The following is a 17,536-nucleotide window of genomic DNA, read 5'->3' on the forward strand; positions in this document are numbered from 1 at the left end:
TTCTTAATTTCGTATGCATTCAATCATGTTATGGTAAATCTATGTACCAATATGTATTTGTTTTTTTCAATATTTCGTACACTAGATTGGTGTGTACTGGGCTAATTTCAAAGATTTCGGCTGTACGCCAAATTCTTAAGCATACAAACTTCATCTATAGATTTTCTTTTGGCATCATTAATTATTGGTTAAACATCTCAAGTTATTTGTTCTAGTTTTATACGTCCAAACCTCTTTTCTTTCTGTCAAGAATTTGAAAATCTCCTTCATGTCTACGTTTCTAAACTCGTTGAGATCTGTTTTGTTCACATAATCACAGTAATAGTATAGAGCATCATAAAACTTATAGATACATCTTTCAGTTACCAGGACATTGAACCCTTTTACTTTGACAAACGATTGCAACTCATAGAATGGTCTTGTTGCTTCCCTCTCTTTTAATGGTAGATAAAATTCTTGCACAATGGGAATTATTGTGGGTTCTTCCAGTGGTAAACAAAAATTATTCCACTCCATTTCAGTTGCGATATTCCATATCCCATTTCAATTCCTCATCAATGGATCGAATCCTTGTTCTCGAACGAATGTGTAAGGCTACAGCTATTATAGATATATGTCTATGTTGTTTTCCTAGAATTCAACGGATGGAATCATGATATTATGCCAAAACTTATAATTTTTTACAAACCTGAATAGGTAGTTGTAGTGCCCTTCGAAACTATCAAGCTTTTGAATAAGAATAGAAAATTTTTGCTCATTTCGTTCATTCTCGGTAATCATGATTCCACCTTTCTTTGGTACACATTGTACCGGACTTACATAAGAACTATCTAGGATAGGGTAGATAATTCTCGCATCTAACCATTTGATTACCTCCTTCCGTACTACCTCTTTCATGATAGGGTTAAGTCTCATTTTCCTATCAGTTCTACCTTACTCACTTCCTCTAAAATAATCTTATGCATACAAAAGGAAGGGCTTATACCTCGTATGTCAACTATGGTCTAACCAATTGCCTTTTTAAATTTCTTTAAAACAACAATCAATTGATTCTCTTTGTGTTCTGTCAGTTCTACCGAAACAATCACACTAAATAAACATATTTTAAATGGGACGGAAGTACTTTTAGTTCAAGCTTAGGCGGTTCCTTGATTGACAACTTAGGTTGTGTAAATTTTAAAACTTCTAACTTTTAGCGATTCGAACCGCAGTGGTTGAATATAACTCCTTGGATTGGCTTCCATAAAAGCCATGCTTTCATTACCCTTTTTATCTTCGAATATTTTAGACCCTAAAGTGTTCTCCAACGGTTCTTCTTCAAAATTGTTCTCCCATTCCGTAGAAACTAAGGTTTCTAATTCATCCATTACTAAACATTCATCTGTCAGATCGGGAAATTTCATCGCCTTCAGAACGTTAAATGTTACTTTATCGTCTTGAACTGCCATGGTGAGTTCGCCTTTCTACACATCTATTAATGTTTTTCCCGTAGCTAGGAAATGTCTCCCTAGGATGATTGGAACTTCCTTATCTGCTTCAAAGTCCAACACCATAATGTCAATAGGAAAAAATAAATTTATCAACTCTTACAAAAACATCATCAACCTTTCATTGGGGATATGCTAATGAACAATCTGCTAGTTGAACTGTCACAGTAGTGGGTCTTCACCTATTCCCAACAATTTGAAAATAGATTTGGGCATCAAGTTGATGCTTGCTCCAAGGTAAGATTCTCTGATGTTAAAGGTATCGTAAAACTTCCAAGGCATTTCAATTTCAGAGGTATCTTGTTCTGTAAGAATGCACTGCACTCCTTCTTTAAAGCAACAATCTCATACTCACTAAGCCGTTTCTTCTTGGACAAAATATCCTTTATAAACTTTACGTAGTTGGGCATTTGCTCTAAAGCCTCCACCAACGGGATGTTGATGTGAAGTCACTTTAGAAAATCTAAGAACTTCTTGAATTGTACCTCTCATTTCTACTTATTCTACTAAAGTCTTTAAGGATATGGAACTCTAGGTTGATATGGCTTTTTTGAGGAGGTAAATCTGCAAAAGAAGGTGCTAGCTTATCAGAATTCACTAGTTTAGGGTTTACCTCATCAAATTTTTAAGCATTTGATTTTTTTAGTGTAGGTGTAGGAACTTCAACTATTGGTTGACTTTCCTCCTTTTTAGTAGGCTCATCATCAACCACAACCTCCTTGGGTTACAAAATCTTACCATTTCGTATTGTAACTACCTTGCAATGTTCCTTACCCAAACTCCTTGGATTTTCTGTATAGCTCCACAAGGCTCCTTGCAGTCTACCACGAAGCTCTGTAGCTAACTAACCCATTTGGTTCTCCAGATTTTTCAGTGTTGCTGCTTGACTTTGGATCAATGTGTCATTCTTTGCCATGTACGCCTTTAACAAGTCCTCCAAACTATTTGATGACTCAGCTTGAGGTAGTTTTAGAGCTTTTTCACCAAAACCCTCGGCATTGATGAGGGTTATGCTACATAAAAGTGTTCGATCCATTTCCTTAGTTCCTCAAGGAAAAGTTCGGATGATTTCGCCACGACGGATTGTAGAAGGTGGACTGTGGTCCTTGTCCACTTCTATTTTGATACTGATTCCTTACATAACAAATTGATTCGGGGTTTGAAGGGCAATTCTCGAAAGAATGACCATCCCCACAATACACACAGGAAACAACATCATACTAACTTGGTTATTGAGTTGTAAAATTATTCAAACCATTAGTGGTAAACTATTTTAACATTAAGGAAATAGAAGATACCTGAGTAGAGAGCGAAGTCAGCTCGTCCACTGTATACACTCCAGCTACTCATCTTCCGAAAACTGCTCGATTTGTCAGCCATTGGTAATTGTTGCTAGCAATCCTTTCGATGATCTCGTAAGCATCGTTATAAGACTTAGACAAAATCGCACCATTCACAGAAGCATCTACCATTAAATCTTATATGTGCGTTGGGACTATTATAAAATGTCTCCAATTGGATACGATGAGGAATACCATGATGTGGAAACTTACGAAGCAATTCCTTGAATTTTTACCATTCCTCATATAAAGACTCGTCATTCAACTACTGAAAAGTGGTTATCTCATTTTGTAACTTTGCATTCTTATTCGGTGGAAAATACTTTACTAAAAACCTTTCTACTAATTCTTACCAAGTAGATATTGAACTTGGTGGCAATGAAATCAGCCAAGCTCGTGCTCGATCTCGCAATGTTACAGAAATAAATTCAACCTAAATGCATCTTCAGTCATACCCGCTATCTTAAATGAATCACTCACCTCCATGAATAATAGAAGGTGTAAGTATGGATCTTTCGTGGGCATACCACCGAATTGGCCCACCGTTTGGAGCATTTAAAACATCACTGGTTTCAATTTGAATTGGGGTGCCTCGATATCTGACCTTTTAATTCTTAGATTTAATTCATTTAACTATGGCACAATGTGTTATCTTATGGCATGATCTCTATCATCAGCAATAAGGATTGGGTTGTGCACATGATTGACTCCATTATCTTGTCCGTCATTTTGATTTCCAAGATCCATCTCAGTTTTTCTTTGAGCTAATCTCACGCGTCTTCTTTGTTTAAATGTTTGCTCAATTTCAGGGTATACAGGTAATAGATCAATGATTCTATTTATGCACATAAAAACCTGATAAATAAATCACAAATAAAGCATAAAGAATAAATTAGTAAAATTAGAAATTAAATAAAAAACAAACTGCACAAATAATTTCACAAAGAATGATTAAGGTTAGGGTTGAAACATGAGGTTATTGATTTTGTGGGTAGATGACTGACTTGCCAGCAGGTTAAGACTGAGCATCAATTACATTCGGGTTTACTGCAGCCGGTTAAGATTCCTCTTTGGAAATGGGAGCGCGTAACTATAGATTTCATTAATTGGTTGCCTCTGACACCCACTAAGAAGGATTCAATATGGGTCATCGTGGATCGATTGACCAAGTCCACCCACTTCATATCAACTCGTACTGATTATTCTCTACAGAAGCTGGCGAAGCTTTATATTTCTGAGATAGTGAGACTGCAAGGAGTACCGATTTCGATCACCTCTAATAAGGATCCTCGTTTTGCGTCTCAGTTTTAGAGGAAGTTACATGACGCTCTAGGTTCAAGGTTGGACTACAGTACTGCATTCTATCCTCAGACCGATGGTCAGTCTAAGAGGGTGATTCAGATACTGGAGGACATGTTGAGGCGCTACCACTCTGATCGTACACATATTGTCCCTGTTGAAGAGATCGAGGTTAGGCCAGATTTAACCTTTGAGGAAAAGCCAGTTCAGATTCTAGATCGTACCGTTAAGGTTTTGAGAAGGAAATCCATTCCACTGCTAAAGGTTTTATGGTGTAATCATAACACTGAGGAGGCCACATGGGAGCCTGAGGATGCGATGTGTCAATAGTTTCCTCATCTGTTCTAATCAGGTAAATTTCAAGGACAAAATTTTCTTTAGGGGGTAGAATTGTAATGCCTCAAAATTTTAATTTTTGGTATTGTGAATGTGTGACACAAAATATATGTCTGCTTTAGTGGTTATGTGTTCTGGGTGTGTTTGGAAGGTCCCAAGTTCAAGCCAGGACTTGGGCAAATTTTGGTATTTTTATGAATAAGCCCTATCTTTGGTGGGTAGGCTTTCAAGAAAAGTTGGCAAATAATTAATAGAATAGGCCTGCTGGTCTGGTGGATAAGTGGAGTTTTGGTGTGAAGGAGGTCTTGTGTTCGAATCTTGGTGTGGGCATTATTTTTGCTAGTGCGTTCAGGAGAGTTTGAGATGGACTAAAAATCTGAGTAGTGGATTTATTGGGGAGTTTGATGGAGAGAAATAAGATATTGGGGTGGTTATCAAATATTCTGTTCATCTTTTTTTTTACTTTCCCCAAAATCCCAACACCCTCTTGTCATTTTTCTCTTTATTACTACCGAATTTCTGCTCTCTTTCACCCTTCATTTTCTTAATTTTTCCTTTCCCACTCTGCCTCGTGTCGCTCTACGTTTGTCTGCGATCGTTCGATAAGTTTTAATTAAGTGATTTGTCTCAATTTTTATCTTTCTTCCAAGTGTTTTGTTTATGCAATTTAGGGAGGATTCAAGGGCTCGTAATCACCAATCAAGTCTTAGTTTGTGTGGAATTCTGTTCATCGGTTGAAGGTAAGGTTGAGTCACTTATGGGTTAAAACCTCGATCGACTTCAATTTGGTTCAACTCTTGAAAAGTGGTTATCTCATTTTGTAACTTTGCATTCTTATTCGGTGGAAAATACTTTACTAAAACCTTTCTACTAATTCTTACCAAGTAGATATTGAACTTGGTGGCAATGAAATCAATAAGCTCGTGCTCGATCTCGCAATGTTACGAAATAAATTCAACCTAAATGCATCTTCATCATACCCGCTATCTTAAATGAATCACTCACCTCCATGAATAATAGAAGGTGTAAGTATGGATCTTTCGTGGGCATACCACCGAATTGGCCCACCGTTTGGAGCATTTAAAACATCACTTGGTTTCAATTTGAATTGGGGTGCCTCGATATCGACCTTTTAATTCTTAGATTTAATTCATTTAACTATGGCACAATGTGTTATCTTATGGCATGATCTCTATCATCGACAATAAGGATTGGGTTGTGCACATGATTGACTCCATTATCTTGTCCGTCATTTTGATTTCCAAGATCCATCTCGGTTTTCTTTGAGCTAATCTCACGCGTCTTCTTTGTTTAAATGTTTGCTCAATTTCGAGGTATCTGGTAATAGATCAATGATTCTATTTATGCACATAAAACACGATAAATAAATCACAAATAAAGCATAAAGAATAAATTAGTAAAATTAGAAATTAAATAAAAACAAAGCGCACAAATAATTTCACAAAGAATGATTAAGGTTAGGGTTGAAACATGAGGTTATTGATTTTGTGGGTAGATGGTGACTTGCCGTGAGTTAAGGCGAGCATCAATTACATTCGGGTTTCTTGCAGGTAGGTTAAGATTCCTCTTTGGAAATGGGAGCGTAACTATAGATTTCATTAATTGGTTGCCTCTGACACCCACTAAGAAGGATTCAATATGGGTCATCGTGGATCGATTGACCAAGTCCACCCACTTCATATCAACTCGTACTGATTATTCTCTACAGAAGCTGGCGAAGCTTTATATTTCTGAGATAGTGAGACTGCAAGGAGTACCGATTTCGATCACCTCTAATAAGGATCCTCGTTTTGCGTCTCAGTTTTAGAGGAAGTTACATGACGCTCTAGGTTCAAGGTTGGACTACAGTCCTGCATTCTATCCTCAGACCGATGGTCAGTCTAAGAGGTGATTCAGATCTTTGGAGGACATGTTGGCCTACCACTCGATCGTACACATATTGTCCCTGTTGAAGAGATCGAGGTTAGGCCAGATTTAACCTTTGAGGAAAAGCCAGTTCAGATTCTAGATCGTACCGTTAAGGTTTTGAGAAGGAAATCCATTCCACTGCTAAAGGTTTTATGGTGTAATCATAACACTGAGGAGGCCACATGGGAGCCTGAGGATGCGATGTGTCAATAGTTTCCTCATCTGTTCTAATCAGGTAAATTTCAAGGACAAAATTTTCTTTAGGGGGTAGAATTGTAATGCCTCAAAATTTTAATTTTTGGTATTGTGAATGTGTGACACAAAATATATATCCTTTAGTGGTTATGTGTTACGGTGTGTTTGGAAGGTCCCAAGTTCAAGCCGGGACTTGGGCAAATTTTGGTATTTTTATGAATAAGCCCTATCTTTGGTGGGTAGGCTTTCAAGAAAAGTTGGCAAATAATTAATAGAATAGGCTCTTTGATGCGGTGGATAAGTGGAGTTTTGGTGTGAAGGAGGTCTTGTGTTGAATCTTGGTGTGGGCATTATTTTTGCTAGTGCGTTCAGGAGAGTTTGAGATGGACTAAAAATCGAGTAGTGGATTTATTGGGGAGTTTGATGGAGAGAAATAAGATATTGGGGTGGTTATCAAATATTACATTCATCTTTTTTTACTTTCCCAAAATCCCAACACCCTCTTGTCATTTTCTCTTTATTACTACCGAATTTACGCTCTCTTTCACCCTTCATTTTCTTAATTTTTCCTTTCCCACTCGCCTCGTGTAATCTCTACGTTTGTCTGCGATCGTTCGATAAGTTTTAATTAAGTGATTTGTCTCAATTTTTATCTTTCTTCTGAAGTGTTTTGTTTATGCAATTTAGGGGAGGATTCAAGGGCTCGTAATCACCAATCGAAGTCTTAGTTTGTGTGGGAATTACTGTTCATCGGTTGAAGGTAAGGTTGAGTCACTTATGGGTTAAAACCTCGATACGACTTCAATTTGGGATCACGTTATGTGAGATTAAATTAGTGTTATTTGTTCAATTATAGGCTTTGGAGTGCTTGAGTACTGATTTAGCATCAAACAAAACCAGGTGTGTACCTGAAACGCAGAAAATGGGATTCAACGAAAAGCCAAAATTGTTTGTTGTTTTGACAGCAGGAATAGGCTAAATTTTAAAAATCACCATAAATTATGGAATTCAAATTAGAGGATGAACAAAATACGGAATTAAATCTTATTAAGTCTAGTTTTTCATAGACGAAACGGTGTAAGTAATAGAATTGTAAATCGTGAGATATAATAAGTTTTGTAAGAAAAGGTATAAATGAATTTAGGTTCCCCTATTTTGACTTTGGAAAATCATCAAAAATTGGAGAAAAATAATTAGGGGTTACAATTTACATGTTTAAATTATTAATGAGTCTATTTTCAATATAAGCGAATGGAAACATCATCTAAATTTTTTACTAAGAGATAATTAATTTTTAGCAAATAAAGGTCGAAGCTTTCAGACAGCAGAATAGGGGTAAAATTGAAGATTTTACTGTACTTATTGGCTAAATAAAAAATTCTAAAAATTTTATGTAGAAAGGTATTTGAGTCTAGTTTAAAAGACACCAAACATACCTTAATTTGGAATTCTGTAGCTCAAGATATAAATAATTTAGTAACAATGACTCAAGTAGACAACTTCAAAGGAACATAGAAGTAAATAGTGAAAACATATATGAATATTTAGCTAGCACGGGTTACATTGAAAATGGACCACGCGACCAAGGCCAATTTGGGCCGAGTTGGCCACACAGGCAGACCACATGGGCGTGTGAGACCATTTTCACTGAATTATTGCTAAGGTTGCACGGGTCGCCCAAGTCGACTGTGAACCTACTATAGGGTCGGTAAGCATCACTTAGACCCCTAACTGTACGAACTGGCTGTTTGATGTATATATGTGTTGAGCATGATGATAGTATGTTTGTATACTAAACTGGGTATATGTACTGATGTCCTAAGATAGCATGTCATGACTTGTATGTTGCATTGCATGGGGTTAGGTTAATTATATTTGGAGGAAGTGTACTGAAAGGCTCTTAAGCCTAACATACTGGTAGCTCAACTGCAAATTACTATTTTGTGCCGAATTCGGTACTACCTGGAGTGTAGGGATGGGTGGGTTGATTTGATCCCCACATGGAGTGTAGGGTTGGATGGAGATGGTGTGTAGAGGCTGGTTGGGTAGGACTTTGTTACTAAATACTGCCTGACTGCTACTAATACTATGATAGGCTAAGACCCTACTGCATATTGGATACTGTACTGAGATAGGCTAAGGCCCGGCCTATTGCTGATACTGAAAAAGGTCTTACGCCTAGGACTGCTTTAACTGTGCATTGTAATTTGGTATTGTTTGTTTTCTGTGGGATTGCACACTGGGTTTTTGTAAACTCACCCTTTTTTTTTAAATGCACACAAGTAATCCCCAAATATAGACGGATTGGTGCGGCAGAGGACTCGGCGGTGACCACGATTTTGGACTTTTATGGTTTATAACCCATATTTACGGTAATTGGTTTTATTTCTATTCTATTTTTACTGGCTAAGTTTTTGGGTTGTAATTGGACTTTCGAACTTTGGTTTTGGGTTGTAATTATCTTTACCTTATGGATTACAACTACTAGTAGTAGGAAACCTCAGTTTTTAAAAGAAACAAATGTTTTTTTCCTAAACACACGATTATTTAATCTATTTTAAAAGCTTCCACAAACGAATAACATTTTGAAACTATCGATTAAATGAGAAACACAATTTTGGAGTTAATAAGATATTAAGGTAAGGAATTCAATGGAAATGGTTTTAACGCGACGACACGATTTTCAAACAGCCTATCATGTGACATCGCTAGATCCGACCATAACCTCTGGGACGAGTTTGAGGTGTTATAGATAGCGCAGATGACTTGCATTATTGAAAGACTATGATTTTATTAGTGATTATCATCCGGGAAAAGCTAATGTTGTTGCTAATGCATTGAGTAGAAAATATTTTATTTGATTTGCGAGCATTGAACACACGATTGACGTTGACTGATGATGGTTCGATTTTAGCCAAACTAAAAGCTACACCTATATTTTTGCAACAGATTTGCGAAGCTCAAAAATGTGATGATGTGTTGATCAGTAAACGAAAACAAATTAAGACCACTCCTAATTCAGATTTTCATGTTAGATCCGATGATAGTTTGTACTTTAAAGGAAAAATTTACGCTCTGAGAAATTTTTATCTCGTTCAGAAGATTTTACAGGAAGCTCACAGTAGTAGTTTATCTATTCATTTTGGTAGCAATAAACTGTATAGCGGTCTGAAACAAATGTACTGGTGGCCAGGTATAAATTCAGAAATTTCTGAGTTCGTATCAAGATGTTTAGTTTGTTAGCAAGTTAAAGCTGAACATTAGGTACCTTCTGGTTTGTTACAACCAATGATGATTCCAGAGTGGAAATGGGAATACGTCACGAAAGATTTTGTATCAGGACTGCCTCTATCTTTGAGAAAGAAAGATACTATTTGGGTTATTGTTAATCGTTTCAAGAAATCCACATATTCCATTCCCGTGCGTATAAATTATTCACTCGAGAGATTAACAGGGTTGTATGTTGCTGAGATTGTCAGATTGCACGAGGTACCAGTTTTTAATATTTCTGATAGGGATTTACGATTTACATCTCGATTCTGGAGCAAGTTACATGAGGCTCTAGGTACTCATTTGCATTTTAGTACAGCGTTTGATCCTCAAATCGATGATCAATCTAAGCGAGTGATTCAGATACTTGAGGATATGCTTCGATGCTATGTTTTGGAATTAGAAGGTAATTAGGAGAGAGTTCTACCTTTGGTTGAATTTGCTTATAACAACAGTTATCAATCAAGGATAAAGATGGCACCGTATAAAGCTTTATATGGTCAGAAATGTCAAACTTCATTGTATTAGACTGAGCTCAGTGAGGAAAAGCTTCACGGGGTTGATTTGATATGAGAAACCGAAGAAAATGTTAACGTGATTCGAGACAGTTTGAAAGCAAATTTAGATCTACAGCAATATTATGCAAATTTGAAAAGAAAAGACATTGAATTTCACGTCAGTTACAAAGTGTTCTTGAAAGTATTACCCTAGAAGAAAGTTCTTAGCTTCAGTCGTAAAGGAAATGTAAGTCTACCGTTTATTAGGTCGTATGAGATCATTGAGAGAATTGGTCTGGTAGCTTACAGATTAGCTTTGTCGTCAGAATTAGAAAAGATTCATAATGTATTTCATGTGTCTATGTTATGATGGTACAGATTAGGTTCATCACATGTGATTTCACCGGTTGACGTTGCAGTTCAACTTGATATGATGTATAGTCAAAAACCGATCAAAATTCTAGCTCGAGAGGTTAAAGAATTGAGAAATAAAAGCATAGCTTTAGTGAAATTTCTTTGGCATCAACATGGTACAAAAGAAGCTACCTGGGAACTGGAAGAAGTTATGAAAGTACAATACCCCAACCTCTTTTCTGGTAAGATTTTCGGGGACAAAAATTCCTTTAAGGGGGAGAGTTGTAACTACCTATTTTCAGTGAAATCAGAACAATGGTTTTGGGATCACAAATCTGACTTGAAAATATTTATTTTATTTTTTTAATGTCTACGATGTATTAGTAGTGTCGTGTAAAAATTTCATTAAGAAATTTTGACATTTGCATGCTTAACTAAGAAAAAAGGATTAAATCGTAAAAGGTACAAAAGTAGAGTTCTATTAGTTAAAGGTATTTATTAGTTATGAAATTAAATTGTTAAATCACTCTTATTAGTGGACAATCATGGACATAAAATTAAGTGAAATCAAGGTTTATTAACAAGGTTAATTATGTAATTTAATAAATAAGATAATGTAAATTAAAGGAAACAAAAGATACCATCTTTTGTGTTGTCTTCTTCCATCAAAATTAGGAAAAAAAATTCTCCACTGTTGCACCTTGAGTATTCAACTATATCTCTCTTGCATGCAAGTGTGATTTTGTCCTGCTTTTCATGATTTTTATGTTTTTGGGATCATTGTAGCTTAATCTAGCTAGCCCAAATACTAATTTGCAAAAATATTAAAGGTTTACGGTTTTTCCATGAATGTTCTTGCATGATTTTTGAAGTTTAATGAAAGATTATGAGTCCTTGTTGTTAAATAAACAACTTTTGTAAAGTGATTTTTGATGAAATTATTATTTAGAGACTTATTTGTAAAAGTAGTAAAATATTATGGTAAAATTATGAATTGATGATTTTTATGGTTTAATATAAGTCTCTAGGTAGTTCGATTAGCATGAAATGTGGATGAATTTGCAGAAATGTTAATTTAATAGCTAAAGGACTAAATTGTAAATAAGTTGAAATATTAGGGGCAGTAGTGTAAACTTGCAAAATTATGAATTTTTGACTAAATTGAATAGTATAAAAAGTAAATGGATTGAATTTGTATATTTAGATTCAGATAGACCTCATACAGATTTAGATCGAGGTAAAGCTAAAGCTTTGGATTAGTTGATTCTATTTCTACGCCTTAATCGTTGAGGTAAGTTCGTATGATTAGATATCATTTAATTCTATGTTTTGATCTATATGTTAATATGTTGATTGCTATGTAACTGACTAATGTAAATCCAACAATGTCACGACAATTATCAAGCCTTGTTTGAACCTTAGGAATTCGTAGGATACTAATGACATGTCATTAGGGTTTCATGTTTCGGGTGCTGGTCCTGAATGTCCTATCGATGGTTGAAGTCCTGCATTTGCTGCATATACTCGACAGCCCGTGTGGGCAGCATCGTGTAGCTTACATTCTGACCTATAGCTCGTGTGAGCAGGCCTATTTCATAGCTAGTGTGAGCAATGAAGTAAAGGAAAAGAAAGGTTATGGTTATATATTTATGGTTATATATTTAGCATACTTCATGTGAGCTATCTCGCGTATCTGATGACATTCTAAACGGTTCAATGGGCATGAAAAGAAAAGGAATGGTAAAGGTTTCAAAATGAATCATGAAATGTATTTATGAAAAGGATTGGAATGGTGAGTTTCATTGGAAGTATGCTATATTAAGGAAATTGATGAATTCAAATGAATTATGTTTATGTATAATGGCCTACCTTATGTTAGATTCATGTGAATTGTATTTGAATATGCTAACATGTGTTGTTGATGGTGCTTAGGCTTGTGCCAAGCTTGTGGTTGGAATTTATAATGCTTATTCTTAATATTTATTAATGAAATGGTAAGTTACGTTTTATGTTTTATGAAGTTACTAAGCATTATGTGCTTACGTAGTTTTCTTTCCTATGATCTATAGATAATCAGAAGCTTGTTCGATTTGGAAGCTCGTCGGAGACCTATCACACTATCCAATGATTATATCGGTAGATTTTGATGTTTTGGGCCAATGTTATAATGGCATGTATAGGTGGACTTGTGTTTAATGTTCTAATTATTATGTTTGGCGTGTATAAGTTATTATGGGTGATGTACTTATGGTACTTCGATGCCTTGATGGTTGATGTTAATATGGCTAGGTTGATGCATGTTTTTAATGACTAATTTGGTATGTGATGGTTTAGTTTCTATGTGGTCAATTGTGGTAAGTTTTGGTATAGAAATAAGTTAGATGTGTATGGTTAATGTATAGAAAAATATGCATATGTTTAGGTATGTTTGATGGTTTGTCATTGAGGTGCCTTATTGGCATGTTGGTTGTATGGGTTAATGGAATAGTGAATTGGTTATTTTTATGCATGTTTTGGGTAGATTTTTATGCCTTGGTCATATGTACAAATGTATTTAGGTACATGTTTTGAATGGGTGAAAGAAATGGCTTGATTTTGGCCAATTTCTTGTCCACATGGCCTAAAACACGGATGTGTGTCTCGGCCGTGTGTGACACATGGCCATGTGACACAGCCATGTGTCCCCTATAGGTTTCAAGGGTTACAATTCAGGTAGTTACATTGCCTAGCACACGGCCTGGCACATGGGCATGTAAGGCCATTTTAAAAGTTACACAGTCTGGCACACGGGCGTATGGCTTGGACATGTGACCCAAGTCAGATAGTTACATAGGCATGGACATGGTTTGCTACACGACCGTGTGTCCCTATTTCGAATGTTACACGGCCTAAGCTACGGGCGTATGTCTTAGCCGTGTGAGTCACACGGCCTAGCCACACGGCCGTGTGACCCCTGCAGTTTTGAATATTCTAACTTTTTTCTCAATGTTTTAAATGTTTTTGATTTAGTCCTGAATTGTTTCTTAAGTGATTCTAAGGCCTCGAGGGCTTGATTAAGGGATGATATGCATGTGTATGAATGAATTATGCTATGTTTACATTATTATTTTGAAATGTAAGTTTTTATGTTATGTTTTTACGGTAATGCTCCGTAATCCTATTCTGGCGACGGATACGGGTTAGGGGTGTTACATTTAAATTATGAGTTTTTAATTTATAAATCATTTTTATCAACTAAAAATAATTTTTAATAAATAGATTTCATAGTTTTATTTAAACAGTTGCGAATTTTCGAAAAATGGATTTTTTACAAAATAACATTTTAAAACATGCAAGATATGTTTTCTTATCAAATCTATGAAAAAGTAGTAATTTGAATTCTACGAGAATTTACTTAATTTAAAAATGATTTAATAAATATTATTCGTTACTGATATTTCTATTAAAATTAAACAATTTTTTCAGAAAAATGAATTTAGCACAATTGATTTGAAAATCTTTTATTCGTGACTGTTGTAGCTTTCGAAATTTGGTCAGAACATTTAGGCCGGGTTTGGGGGTTACACTAATCGAATTAATGATGAATCTTTTATAACATAATATTTATCTCAATTTATTCCCTCATCGTACAAATTACATATTAAGACTCAACACTCACTTGCGATTCATTTCATATGTTCATGACACTTATCAAGGGGATTACAACTCGTCAACACCTTTACTACTTAAATGAGTACCTATCCATTCCATTTCCAATCTATACACACTTTCATTAATTATTTCATATTCATTCTCTTTACATAAAACTTACCATACCAGAAGTTAATCCTCTTTTTCTTATTGTGTCAATGGCGTCTTAGTGTCAAATTCTTGCTCAAATAATAGTTATTATCATATTTGTTAACACTTAAGCGTACTTATAACATTTGTTAACTTCGTCACATTACACATTTCTTCATATGTACTCAATTATTATTCAAGTTATGGTCCTTAGTAAGATTCTCATTAAGTAAGTTGCATGCTAATCTAATTCTTTTTTTATTTTGTCCAAGCCGCTTTATCCATGTTCATTTCAACACTAGACATATTTATAAGTTCAATTTCCATTAAATATAAATACTTAACCTTTAGTAAACACTATGAATAAAAATAAAATACTTGCAATTCCAATTGATCATACCACTCATATTTTACTAATTGTGCATCCAACGTAACATACCGAACACATAGGGGCCTAATGTGCATTGAAATCCTATGCCATAAGGCACCATATCGTTGTTCCAAAGTGCACACACTAATCCCCATGGCACACTAATTGTATCCTAACTGTTCTACTAAGCTTATTAGGACAATTCACTTATTAAGGCACTTTAAGCATTTAAGAATTCACAATGTAGTTCTGATAATCACACACACACACACATATACAATTCATGATGTTTAACACATATCAATATCATATTATTGGTGCTATTTGAACAACGTCTTATCATCTCATGTTCAATTTACTAATGCTAATTTTATGAATGCATATATATATATATATATTTATATATCTTCTTCTTTTTTGTGACAAGAATAAAATTTTAAAAAAACTAGTTACAAGAACTTAAATCCTTCCCCCAAGAAGGAATTCTTCAAATGGTTGCAACCTATGGCTTCTCTCATGAACCATATTTATCAAGCTATCAACATCTTGATTATCTTCTCTATTTATGTGCCCAATAATCCAACGCCCATCTCATTACAGCAACTAATTGATTCTCTTAATTAGAGCAGAGTCGGAATCCTCCAAAGAACTCTCCTGAATAACCTTAATTGCTTCAAGACAATCATATTGTATTAACACATTCTCTTAACCCTGATTGAGTAAAAGAGTCAGCCCATCCAAGATGCCCCACACCTCCACATCAAACATTGAACATCTCCTTAAGTATCTGTTAAACCCAAATAGCCACTCTCTACTACGATCCCGCACAATTCCCCCTATTGCAGCAAAACTAGCGTCATGTCTAACTAAACCATTCATATACAAATGAACCCAATTCCTGGCTAAAAGTTGGCAAGGTATCGTTTTGTTTGGCATAATCACCATCTTTCTACCTCTCGATAAATATTGTTTCACCTAACTATAGGAAGCCTTAATGATATCACTATTGCTTCAGGATGTGCCTTGAAAAATAAAGAGATTCTGATTCTTCCAAATACACCAAGTTATAATCCCAAACATCACCCAAGTAGTTGTCCTGACAATTCTGTAAGTTGGCATTAAGCCATTCCTGTAAATTCCAACAATAAAATCAATCCTGCCATTCAATCGGAATTAACTGATTCTAAATATTCCGTGCAACAGGGCAATCACGAAAAACATGTAGCACATCCTCAGAACAATACCCACAAACCCCACAAGCCATATTCTGTCCAAACCCCTACGAATTCTCTCCATATTAGTTAATAGTCGCTACTTGTAGATTAACCAAATAAAGAAACGAACCTATTTAGATCCTTGAAATTTCCAAGGGATTCGCCATATCGCCTCCTTTGCGTTCCAAGAGCTTTCTCGAAGTTTTCGATATATCTTCATTTTGAAACATCTTATTATTCATTCATTCATTAAATCACTTGGAAATGGCTCATAAATCCATTCATTCTCACTTTTTGCACCATAACCATAAATTTGGAAATTTCACATTTGAACATGGCCTTATAGTTCTCATATCATTACCTTAACTCGTTTTTACTTAACTTGAGCCAATTTTCACTTTGAACAACATTTCAATTTTATTATCCAGTTTTAATACTTTTAATCATGGTTCCAAGAATTATACACACATGTTTCACTCCAAATATTTATTTCATTAATTAATCAAGAATTCATAACTATTTTACCATAGGAAAAGTTAGAAAATTCAAGAGCACTTACCCATTTAGATGACAAAAACTCAAATAAAGACTTCTATAAGCTTTCTTACACTTGAATACTCTTAATCATATATTCAAAGTCCTTTTTTCCACCCATTCCTTATTTCTCAACACAAAAATTATAAACAAAATATCTACTTACTAATTCAAACAACTTTTTCACACCAAATAACTCAAATAACTAAAGTGGGGTTGAAGAAAACACAATTTCTTGCATTGATTGAAGCTTTCTCTCTCTAGCTTCTAATTTCTCTCTCTATGTCCAAGAACCGTAGCCTGGAAATGGTGGAATTGAATGTGGAAGAAGCCTTAGAATGATTTTTCTAATTAATTTCAACAAAAGAATAACAGTAGGTAATGGATTTAAGTTTGGATTGGAGAAAAATGGTAAAAAAAATGTTTCAAGAAAAATATTTTCTCATTTTCTACTAGGGTAGTCAAACAAGAAAGAAGGAACCAAGAGGGATTCACCCTTTTTCAATTTATTTAATCCATTTAAAAATACCATATTAAGTCAAACCCAAAGTTGGTTAAAGGTCCAATTAAAATTTATATGGTCCATATTTATTCTTCAAATTCTAATCATATGATCAAATATAATCTCAATCATATAATATTTAAACAAAAAATATTTCCAACAAAATTTCATATGAAATGACCAAAATCACCTTTTATGGAAAAATTGCACCTTAACCCTTTATTACCTTTTATTACACTTTTTTCACAACAAATTGCGGTTATCAAACTCAAACTTCATAAATCACATTTAATCTCTAATATAAGTCCACAGTGGTAAAAATTCACTACACCCTTGTCACGATAAAAAGAAATTACAAATTAGTCCTTATACTTTCTAATCTTTTTTAATTTAGTCCAAAATGATTTTCATCATAGAATGCATATTCCA

At 34.8% G+C, this 17,536-nt stretch overlaps 1 non-coding gene across 1 annotated transcript; it reads left to right on the forward strand.

Moving 5' to 3' along the window:
* Positions 1-3,018: 3,018 nt before the first annotated feature.
* Positions 3,019-3,126, forward strand: LOC128032780 (small nucleolar RNA R71). Its single transcript, XR_008189099.1, has one exon. It is a non-coding gene; the product is annotated as a small nucleolar RNA R71 (small nucleolar RNA).
* The last annotated feature ends 14,410 nt before the right edge of the window (positions 3,127-17,536 follow it).

This window comes from Gossypium raimondii, chromosome 1 (assembly GCF_025698545.1).
Source record: "Gossypium raimondii isolate GPD5lz chromosome 1, ASM2569854v1, whole genome shotgun sequence".
Lineage (NCBI taxonomy): Eukaryota > Viridiplantae > Streptophyta > Magnoliopsida > Malvales > Malvaceae > Gossypium > Gossypium raimondii.